The sequence below is a fragment of the Echinops telfairi genome, unplaced genomic scaffold (assembly GCF_000313985.2).
Source record: "Echinops telfairi isolate 266 unplaced genomic scaffold, ASM31398v2 ScPeMD7_7420;HRSCAF=8458, whole genome shotgun sequence".
NCBI classification, from domain to species: domain Eukaryota; kingdom Metazoa; phylum Chordata; class Mammalia; order Afrosoricida; family Tenrecidae; genus Echinops; species Echinops telfairi.
Window position 1 is genome coordinate 37561007 of NW_022111320.1, and position 10416 is coordinate 37571422.

General features: G+C 38.2%; 1 protein-coding gene, 1 non-coding gene and 1 pseudogene across 2 annotated transcripts in view; 2 read left to right on the forward strand and 1 right to left on the reverse strand.

Annotated features, from left to right (window-relative positions):
- The window catches only part of ZNF385D (zinc finger protein 385D), an 849687-nt gene that overhangs the window by 309547 nt on the left and 529724 nt on the right, over positions 1–10416 (forward strand). The gene's annotated exons all lie outside the window — the stretch shown is intronic.
- On the forward strand, positions 3865–3968 carry LOC115872207. The gene has a single exon (XR_004047738.1). It is a non-coding gene; the product is annotated as a U6 spliceosomal RNA (small nuclear RNA).
- Positions 6759–7002, reverse strand: LOC101653772 (annotated as a pseudogene).

Consider the following 10416-nt stretch of genomic DNA (forward strand, 5'->3'; position numbering starts at 1 on the left):
ATTAAGCCAAGCAGAGGACCTTTCTCAGCGTTAGCCCTGTGTGACTATCATATGACAAACCTATCAGGTTAGGTGTTAGAGAGGGTTCTCTAGAGAAACAAAACCAGGACCTTTATGATTATAGATAGATACAACATGAAGAAATAAAGAGCTAATTAGTCCACAGAGCAGTACAAATGGCTCAGTTCAGCTCACTTCCATGAGACAGTTAATACACTGGCAGTCCTTCAACTCACGAGGACTACTGGATGCGAGTCAAGGAAGCAGACAGCTGAGTCTTCCGTAGGGCAATACAGGCAATCTGGCCAGAGGCAGCAAACAGCAGGGCAGGTCACCAACGGTCAGCCGGATGACAGGGTCCAACAGTTCCCAGCCCAAGTGATGTATACACCAGCAGTGTGGTGAAGGAGGTCTTGAAGGAGTCTCAAACTGTAGGGACAGGATCCACGGGTTGGGTGTCCCACAGGTAGTGTAGCTCGCAAGTTGAGGCAGAGAACTAGCTAGGGCAGTTAACAAATAATAGAACTGAGACTAAAATCCTTTAATCCAAATTTAAGTTAAACTTTTTATCCATTTTTTTTCATAACTCCTTGTTGTTAGGTATCATTGAACTGGAACTGGTTCTAACACATAGGGATCCTGTGTACAGCTGAACAAGAGACAGCTCAGTTTGGTGTCATGTTCAAATCATCGCTGTGTTTAAGTCCAGTATTGCAAGCACCATATCCACCTTGCCGCGGGTATTCTGTTTTGGTGGCACTCTACTTTGTGAAGCATGATTTTCTTCTCCAGGGACTGCTCAATCCTGACAACATGCTCAAAGGACATTACTATCCTCCCTTCTCAGGAGCCTCTGGCTCTTCTTCCTTTTTGGTAAGAAACCAAACCACGTTTACTGCCATCAAATCTAATCTGACTCATTGTGACCATATAATATAGAAACCCTTTGTATTCCCAAGGATGTAAATCTTTTCGGAAACAGATAATCTTGCCTTTCTCCAGAGGATCACTTAGTGGGCTTAAACTATTGACCTGGTTAGCAGCCAGCCCAACTTCTAACCTATGATGCCACTAGGCTCCTTCAGCCATTCCATAGTATATTCAGGATTCTTTTCCAATAGCAAAACACAAGTGCATCAGTTAATCTCTCATCTTCCTTATTCACAGTCTAGCTTTTACATACACATGGGAAAATGGAAACACCATGGTTTGAGTCACATGTGTCTTATCCTTGAAGACACATCTTTGCTGTTTTAACACTTTGAAAGGGACTTTTGTGGGTATAAATAAAATAAAATCCCTGACAACTTCATCTTTTTTCTATGTTCATAATGATATTGCTTAATAGTCTAATTGTAAGGATTTTTAAAATATTGAACCTTTAATCTATAGTGAAGACTATAGATTTTAATCTTCAGCCGTATGTGCTTCATCTCATCTTTGTTTCAACAACAATGTTGTGTCATTTACATATTACAGGTTCCTCTACTTCTGATATTAAATTCTTCTTCATATATTCCTACTTCTCAGATTGTTCACTCAGTATTGAGACTGAACAAGTATGGTAAAGAGATACAATTCCAAAGCACATCTTTACTGATTTTAAATCACACAATATCCCCTTGAATGATGGCCTCTTGGTCTATGTATAGATTCCCCATGAATACAAGTAAGTGTTTTGGAATCTCATTTCAAAATGATCCATAATTTAATATGATATATACCATTGAAGGCCTTTATAGAGCTAATAAAACACAGGTATATATCTTTCTTGTATTGTTTTTCTTAGTTGAGATCCATCTGACATTAACAATGATATCCCTCATTCTAGTTCCTGTTCTGAAACCTTCCAGTGTACTTGGAAGTTCCCTGTAGAATTACTGCAACCATATTTGAATCATCTTTAGAAAAGTTTTACTTTTTGGACATTAATGGTATTTTCCAATCACTTATGCATTCTGTTGGATCACCTTTCACTGAAATGGACATAAATCTGGATCCCTTCCAGTTGGTTGGCCATGTAGCTGTCTAAGAAATTTCTTGACAGAGATGACTATTTTCAGCATTGTGTCCACTTATTAAAATGTCTTAATTGCTATTCTACCAATTCCCATATGCTTTCTTTCAACCCTTCGGTGCATCTTGGCTATCTTCTTCAAAACCATCAGTTCTTGATCATATGCTACCTCTTGAAATGATTTGATATCAACTCATTCTTCATATAATGATTATAATATTCCTTCCATCTTCTGCTGTATGCTTAGTTTTACCACAAGTGCTTAAACTTTCTTGAGAAGTTTGATTTTTGGAATGTATGTAAAACTTTAGTTTCCTTTGACCATTGGGAAAGGAAATATTTGAATGGGACTTTTTTTTCCATTAGTATTTGGAGAGAAAAAATAGAAGATATTAAAACAGCATTCAGGTGTCCTGCAGTATTTCTGAAATGGGATATTGAATTTATTTTCCCATGAGATTATTCTATTGCATTTTCTGATTACTTTATTGAGGCCTTATGGGGGAACATTTCTCTTTAGATACAATTTTCCACAGGTCCCATTATCTCTCAATATCCTAACTTGTGCTCTAAGCTCCCTTCAATTAAAAGAGAATACTGATATTTATCCCCTAAAATACTCCTTAATTCATAACGTTTTACTCTCCATCCACCTTATTATTAGTCAGTTCTCAATCATTTCAGCAGCATCTTGTCCTACATAGTACCATAGAAATAATAAAACCTAGTGCTCAGCTCAGGGCAGTAATTACTACCTAATCTTATCCTTTTCAGAACATCAACACTTCTTCAGAATTCTTCTGAGAAAATAATCCCTTATCAATCAACCATGTAGCATGCTATCCATTTTGTTTCTGACTGATACTTCAGAATAAAAGCAGTGAAGAAATCAATAAAGCCACGGGTCTAGAGGTGACAGTTTTCAAGTGGATACTGTCTATAACAGTCACTTAGGGAAGCTCTTTTATGAATAAGACTTGGAAACCATGCTGAAAAAGTCCTAAGGGGAAGTGCTATGCAATTAATTGAATTTCTTAAGATTTCTACCTTCTCCAATTGTCTTGCAGTAAAAGATGCCATAGAAATGTACAGCCACAGGAGAGACATGTCATGTGCATTCAGAACTTTAAGAAGCAATAAACATGCATGGGAAAAAGGAGCAATTTCCACATTGCAATAAAAATGACTTTTGATAGCTAATGCTTATAAAAGCAACTACTCACTGTTCTTTTATTCACTTATTCATCCATTCCACAAGTATATTTTATAAACTGCCAGGTATGGTTCCAAGCATTAAAGGGGAAAAGAGAGATAGAGGGATAGAGGAAGAGAGAGAAATGAGTAATAATAATAACAAAGGGATTGTTATCATGAAGCATACAATAGATGAGGGAAGTTGACAATAATATCCAGCAGTGATGAGCAGTGATAAATAGAGTGTCTATGGAGATTACTTTATGTTGAGTAACCAGAGAACAAAGGCCTAATACAGGTGAGAACATGGTAAGTTTGAAATATAGAACGATCAATGATCCCTCTCTTGCATTCCTCTTGTTCATTAATAAACTTTAATCTCTATACGGATACCTATCCATGCTTTTTCAAAGGAGCAGGATCCTATGATATCTGCCCTTTTGTGATTGGCTTACTTCACTCAGTAAAATCTGTTCAATGTTTAACCAAGTTGTAACACATATAAGAACTTAATTTGTCTTCATGACTGAGTAATATCCCATTAAGTATAGGAACACATTTTCTAATGCACATTTAAATTGCTTCCTTTGGGCAATTGTTCATAGTGTTATCTTCAAGCCTCTTAGATGTATATCCAGGGGTGGAATTGCCAGGTAAATTCAGCAGCACATATACTAAACTTGGAACGATACAGAGAAGATTAGCACGGCTGCTGTGCAAAAATGACACGCAAATCCCTGAAGCATTCCATATTTTAGGAGCCTTGGTGTTGCCGTGGTTATGCGTTGGGCTGCGATACGTATGGTCAACAGTTTGAAACTACTATCAGCTCCTAGGAGAGAGACTGGGCATTTTACTCCTATAAACAGTTACAGTCACAGAAACCCACGGGGGTCACTATGAGTCAGCATTGACTAGATGGCGGTGAGTTCAAAATAAATATAAATAAATAAATGATCTCTAGTGGTGCAGTGGTTAAGCACTCAACTGTTAAGCTTAAAGATGAGTGGTTTAGACATACCAGTCGAAAGAGGTGGCAGGGGCTTTTGTAAAGATGGCTTACTTGGAAACAGTAGGAGACAGTTGTAGGCTGTGTTATATGGTTGCTATGTGTCTGAATTGATTTTACAGAAATTAGTGTGTTAGTTCAATGTTTACATTTTGAGGCACCACTAGACTGTTTTCTATAGTAGCTCTACCTATTTACATTCTCATCAGAAATGGAAGATATTCTTATTGGCAGGTGCCACCCAGTAAGTTCCCATTCATAGGGACCCTTTGGCCAACATAATTAAATACCACCTGCTCCGGGGTCTCCCTCACAATTGCTGTGCTTGAACTCACAGTAGTAGGGTCAACCCTTTTCAGTAAAGGGTCTTCTTTGTCCCGCTTTTCCACTTTACCAAGCAGATACCATTTTCCAGGGACTGGTTGCAATCACAGGTCCAAATGATGTGCCAATCTGACTGTTCTGGCTACAAAGGAGCACTCTGGCTGTGCTTTTTGAAAGACAGAACTTTTTGTGCTTCGAGAAGTCCATATTTCATTCAGGGAATATTTTCAGTGTTCTTCACTAGCACCATAATTCAAATCTATCAATTATTCTGTGGTCTTCATTTTGTGTTGTCCAACTTTCACATGCAAACTTGCCTTTTGAAAACATGACTTGGGCTAGGTGCACCTTAGTCCTCAAAATGACAGCTACTCTTTCGCACTGGGCAACAGATTTGTCCAAGGTAATTCACTGTTTGTCCAAGGTAATTCACTGTTTGATTTCTTTACTGATAGTGCCATGAATATTGATTGTGGATCCAAGCAAAATGATATACTTTACAATTAAAGTTTTTTTCTCTTGGGTTAGGCTGGGTTGACTAGAGAAACAAATCCATTGGCACTCATATATGTAGAAGAAAGAGCTTTATATAGAAAGAAAATCCTGCATCGATAAAATATCCAAGCCCCATCTAACACAAGTCCAAAAGTCCCGTATTAGTCCATCAATCTCTCTTCAGACTCACACAGCCACATGCAGTAATGCAGCATGCAGGAAGATCACAGGTCGGTGGGTGCAGACCTGTGGATTGTGGATCCAATAGCAGTGGAAGCATCACAAGGTTCATGCAGGTCGCAGCATGGCTCATCAACATAAAGGTGAAGGCAGAGAGAGAGGGCCCAGCCTCCAGCAGCCATTTACCTTGGGTTACACCTCCAGCGGTCATCAAGCTGCGACCTCACCGACAGGCTAAACTCCACGCATATCTTTTTACAGGTGCCATGTTGGCCCAAAAAATGATCACATCTCCTTTTATCATGATGTTATTTATTGCCGGAGTTGTGAGGATTTGGGTTTTCTTTCCATTGAGTTATGAGCCATAGTCAAGACTGCAGTCCATGAGCTCCATCATCATGGGCTTCATGGCCTCCTGGTTTTCAGCTAGCAAGGGTCTATCATATACATATCTCACATTGTTATTTAGCCTTCTCCAAACCTTATGCTGCCTTGTTCATATCGTCCAAGTTGTCTGGTTATTTTCTCAGCTTCTCGATGGAATAACTATGGTGAAAGGATACAACCATGAAGCCCACATCCTAGATTTGAACGTTTCAGGGTTCACTTGTTGGGCTCTGTTTTATTTTGTTCTGCCTCTTTGTCCAGGAACAGCTTCCTCATGAGGACAATGAAGTGTTCTCACTGCTATCCATAGTTTGTTATGAACCACATAGTTGAATGCCCTTGCATAGTCGATAAAACATAAGTAAACATCTTTCTGGTATTCACTGCTTTCAGCCAAGATTTATCTGTTGTCAGCAATGATATGCTGTGGACAACATTCACTTCTGAGTCTGGCTTGAATTTCTGTCAGCTCACTGCTGCATTTTATGGTATGTAATATGTTTTGTGTGTGACAAATCCATTTAATTAAGTAGTATACATGTAAAATTTTTCCCATTTAAATTCAAAAGAGGACTTAAACAGTGACTACAAAATAGTATGTTCGAGATGAACAAGTATTTTCAAAATAAAATACACACTGAGAAAGAGAATATACAGTAAAATGGGCTTATCTGCATTTTTGACAGCATGTATATATTTATCTGTGTATTCTTCATTTTAAAAGGGATTAACAGAATTTGAGTTCTCTCTTATGAAACATGAGAACTTGTACTAAATTTTGTTAGTAACCACTTCAAATGTTTAAAATGCACTTACTCAAAGTCAAAGATCATCACTCTGTTTGGAACAATTTTTGTTTGAAAAGCAAATGGCCATGCAATTCAGGAAGCAAACAGGCATAAAAACACGTGACAATCTTTGTCACATTGACCATTACAGTAAAATAAGTAAAGCTACAGTTAACCAAAAACACCTTTATTTTCATCTTCAAACAAACTGTAAACGTTTTGTTCTCCCAAGATAATCATGATTACCTTTCACACAAATGGGAAAATTAGCATCATACTATTTCAAGATTAAAAAGTTACCCAAAAATTCATCTTGTGGCTTTTATAAACAAAACGGAAGCAAGCATAAGTAAAGAAAATGCACTCATACTTCAGGTCCTTCTCCTCCAGGAACCAGTATTGTCATGTTATTTCCATTTAGCAAAATCTGATCAAATTTAGTAATCCTTCTTCCTTCTGGTGTGATTTCAAAAGTCATTGAAACCTATAAGGGTGCCAGCAATTTCCTTGCCACTCTTCATCACAATGCCAATTCTTGATCCTATACATTTGTCCACAAGCTCCAGAGGTAGCAGCTGCGATGGGTTCATAGTAGCGTTCGCCGCCATGGCTACGCAGGAAGTGGGCTCTGTGGTATGTAATATTAATGATACAGTTCAATTCTGCATTCCATGGGGTCACTGTTTTTGGGGATAGGTACAAATATATATATTTTTCCAGTCGGCCATGTAGCTATCTTCCAAATTGCTTGCCATAGAAGAATCTATCATCTACTTATTGAAATATTTCAGTTTGGGTTCCTGGTATTTCATCAGTTAATTCCCTGAAGAGGTAGTGAGTTATTTATCGGGCTAGTAACTTCAGGGTCAGCATGTTGCAAACATTGACTGCTCCGTGGGAGAAAGATGAGGCTTTCTAGTCCCATAAAGGGGTACAGTTCAGAAACTCACAGAGGCAATTCAACCCTGTCCTATAGAGTCACTGTGAGTCGGAGAGCACTCGATGACCGTGAGTGGTTTTTAATAATGCCTGCGGTGTTCACATTTTTCCTTTCAGAACCACCAGTTCCTGCTCATATGCTAAGTCATGAAATAGTTGAACGTCAACGGCTTCTTTGGGGACAGTCACTCTGTGCATTTCGTGCAGTCTTTTGATGCGTCCTACAGTGTTCGACATTTGGCCCACGGAACACTTCAGGATTGCACCTCAACGCTTCATTGTTTTCTCCAGCTCTTTCCGTTTACGCTATGCTGCGTGTGGTCTTCCTTTAAGGCTTTCTAACTCCAGGTCTTCGGACATTTCATGATCATAATGTACTTTGGCTTCTGGCGCTGCCCTTTGGAATTTTATGTTCAGTTCTTTGATTGGATCATTTATTTAATTGGCATTAGAAGCTCTACATTCCAGAGCAACTTTCAGGGTATCTCCCAACAGCAACTTTGAGCTTTTCTTCCTGTTGTTTTTTTTTTTTTTTTTTTTGCTTTATTCAAGTATGATGTTCTTGGTAACAACTCACAATTTGTCGTGTCTTCTTTAAATAGTGCTCAGTGAATGAAGACCATTCTTAAGATGGTCTCACATTTCAGCAGGGATACACTGCTCATCAGGGGCCACTGGTGGAGTAGTGGTTATACACTGGGCTGCTAACTACAAAGTCCGCAGTTTGAAATGACCAGCCCCTTCTTGGGAGAGAGATGGGACTTTCTATTCCCATAAAGAGTTACAGACTTGGAAGCTCAGAGGGGGCAGTTCTGCCCTATCCTAAAGGGTCCGTAAGAGCCAAAATCAACTCAATGGCAGTGAATGAATATACTCATGGCCATATTTCAGCATTCGTGTAGTTTTCAAAAAATTTCTTCAGCTTCAACCTGAACTTACATATGAGGAATTTAGTCACTCCACAGTTATCCCCTGGTCTTGTATTGGCTTTGACAAAATTTCTTTCTACAAATACAATTTTATTCCTGTGAATTCCATCTAGCAAGCTCTGTGTGTACGTTGCTTTTTATGTCATTGAAAAAGGGTGTTTGCAGTGAAGAAGTTGTTGGTCTTGCAAAATTTTATCATACAATCCAACTTCGTTTTCATCACCAAGGCAATATTTTCCAACTACTGCTCTATCCCATTTGTCTACAACTTTCACATTCAATCGCCAAGAATTATCAATGAATATTGATTGGAAATCTGTTAAGTGTCACAGCAAAGAAGCTGGTAGATCCCTTCTACTTCTTTATCACTAACTTTAGTGGTTGGTGAGCAGCTTTGAATACTAGCTGTATTTCCTTATATGTGCACAGGTATTATCACAGACAGCATTGTACTTTTAGAGACCTCTTGAAGTATTCTTTTTATCAATAAATTCTATGACATTTCTCTTGAATATATGTCATTTTCAGAATAATAAACAACATAATTATTTGATGCTAAATGGCTAATACCAGTCCTTTTCGGTCACTGGTGCTTGGGATTTTGGTCTTCGTGAATTTCATATCCTTTTTGATCATTTCCAATTTTCCTAGATTCATCCTTGGTATGTTTCATGTTCCACTTATTAATGAGCAGTTGTCTTTTTTGTTTGCTCGTTTGTTTGTACTTTTGAGTCCTTCGCCATCAGAAAAGGAAGCTCCTGAGAGCTCTACTCCACCCAGTTCCCCATGGTTGGCTCTACTTGGAGAAGGCACTCTTTCTTGGTTGGATTTTGTGTGCCGTCCAGCCTCAGGGACTCATCTTGGGCATTGTGTCTGACAATGTTCTGCTATCCGTAAGCTTTTCAGTGACCAGTCTCTCAGAAATGGGCTGTCTTTTCCTTCATCGACAGCCTGTTCTTATTCTGGAAGTTTCACTGAATCCTGTTTACCATGGGTGAGCTGGCCAGTATTTGAAAAGCAAACCAAGCCAAATAAAATAAAACAAAACTGGTGACATAGCTTCCATTTATAACGCAAAAAGCAAGCTGCATTAAATACCATTTGGATGGCCATATCTGTCCTCTTCTGCTTTCTAGATTTACAAGATGCAGGAATCAGACATGCTCCATGCTCCATCCTTCTTTCCCTACTCTGACAGCAGCAATTCCCCTTATGACTCTGCTTTTATGTCAGGTTCCATAATTCATTGCAATGACCACACAGAACTCACAGACGATACTCATAGGTATGGAGTTTATTAGGGAACTTTACAGGTTACCCTCCATCAGGGCCAATAAACAATAAGGATACAGTGAGTGGTCCACAGCAACATCTCTCATCAGCTAGCGGCCAAGTCTCTCTCTTATGATCCTCAAGCCCTTTTGCAAGATCTCATTAGTCCTTTTGCATTGAGCTTGGTGTTTTCTTCATAAATACCTTAATCATCTTGAGGTATTTTCCTTTTATCCCTAGATTGTGGAGTAATTTTATCAAGAGATCATGTTGAAATTTATCAAATACATTTTCTGAATAAACTGGCCTTAGTGTGTGCATTTTACTTCCTTTGTTCAATTAATGTCATACTACATCGATTTCCTAATGTTGTACTAACTCTTCATCTCTTGGGGAAAAATCAGTTGAGCGTGTTTTATAATTGTTTAAATATGTGTTTAGGTTTGTTTTGTTGATAATTTTTGCATCTATATCTATATGGAATATTGAAAATATTTGAGTAATATTGATATCAATTCTAGTGAATTGATATATGAAGTCATGTAATGTAGGGCTTTTTGTCATTACTGGAAGCGTTCCGATTGCTGTTTCAATCTATTTGCTTGTATTAGGTCTGTTGAAACTGTTCATTTCTTCTTGAGTATATTTAGGTAGTTTTGTCTTTCTAGGAATTTGCCCATTTCATCAAAGATATCCAATTTGTTGGCAGACAAGTGTTCATAGATTTCTGTTATGAGCCTTTTTAATTTCTGTCAGGTCAGATGTAATGTTTACTTTCTTTTCTTATCAATTTATCGGGGCTCATACAATTCATCACAATACATAGATCAATTGTGTAAAGCACATCTATACATTTGTTGCCCTCATTATTCCCAAAATTCG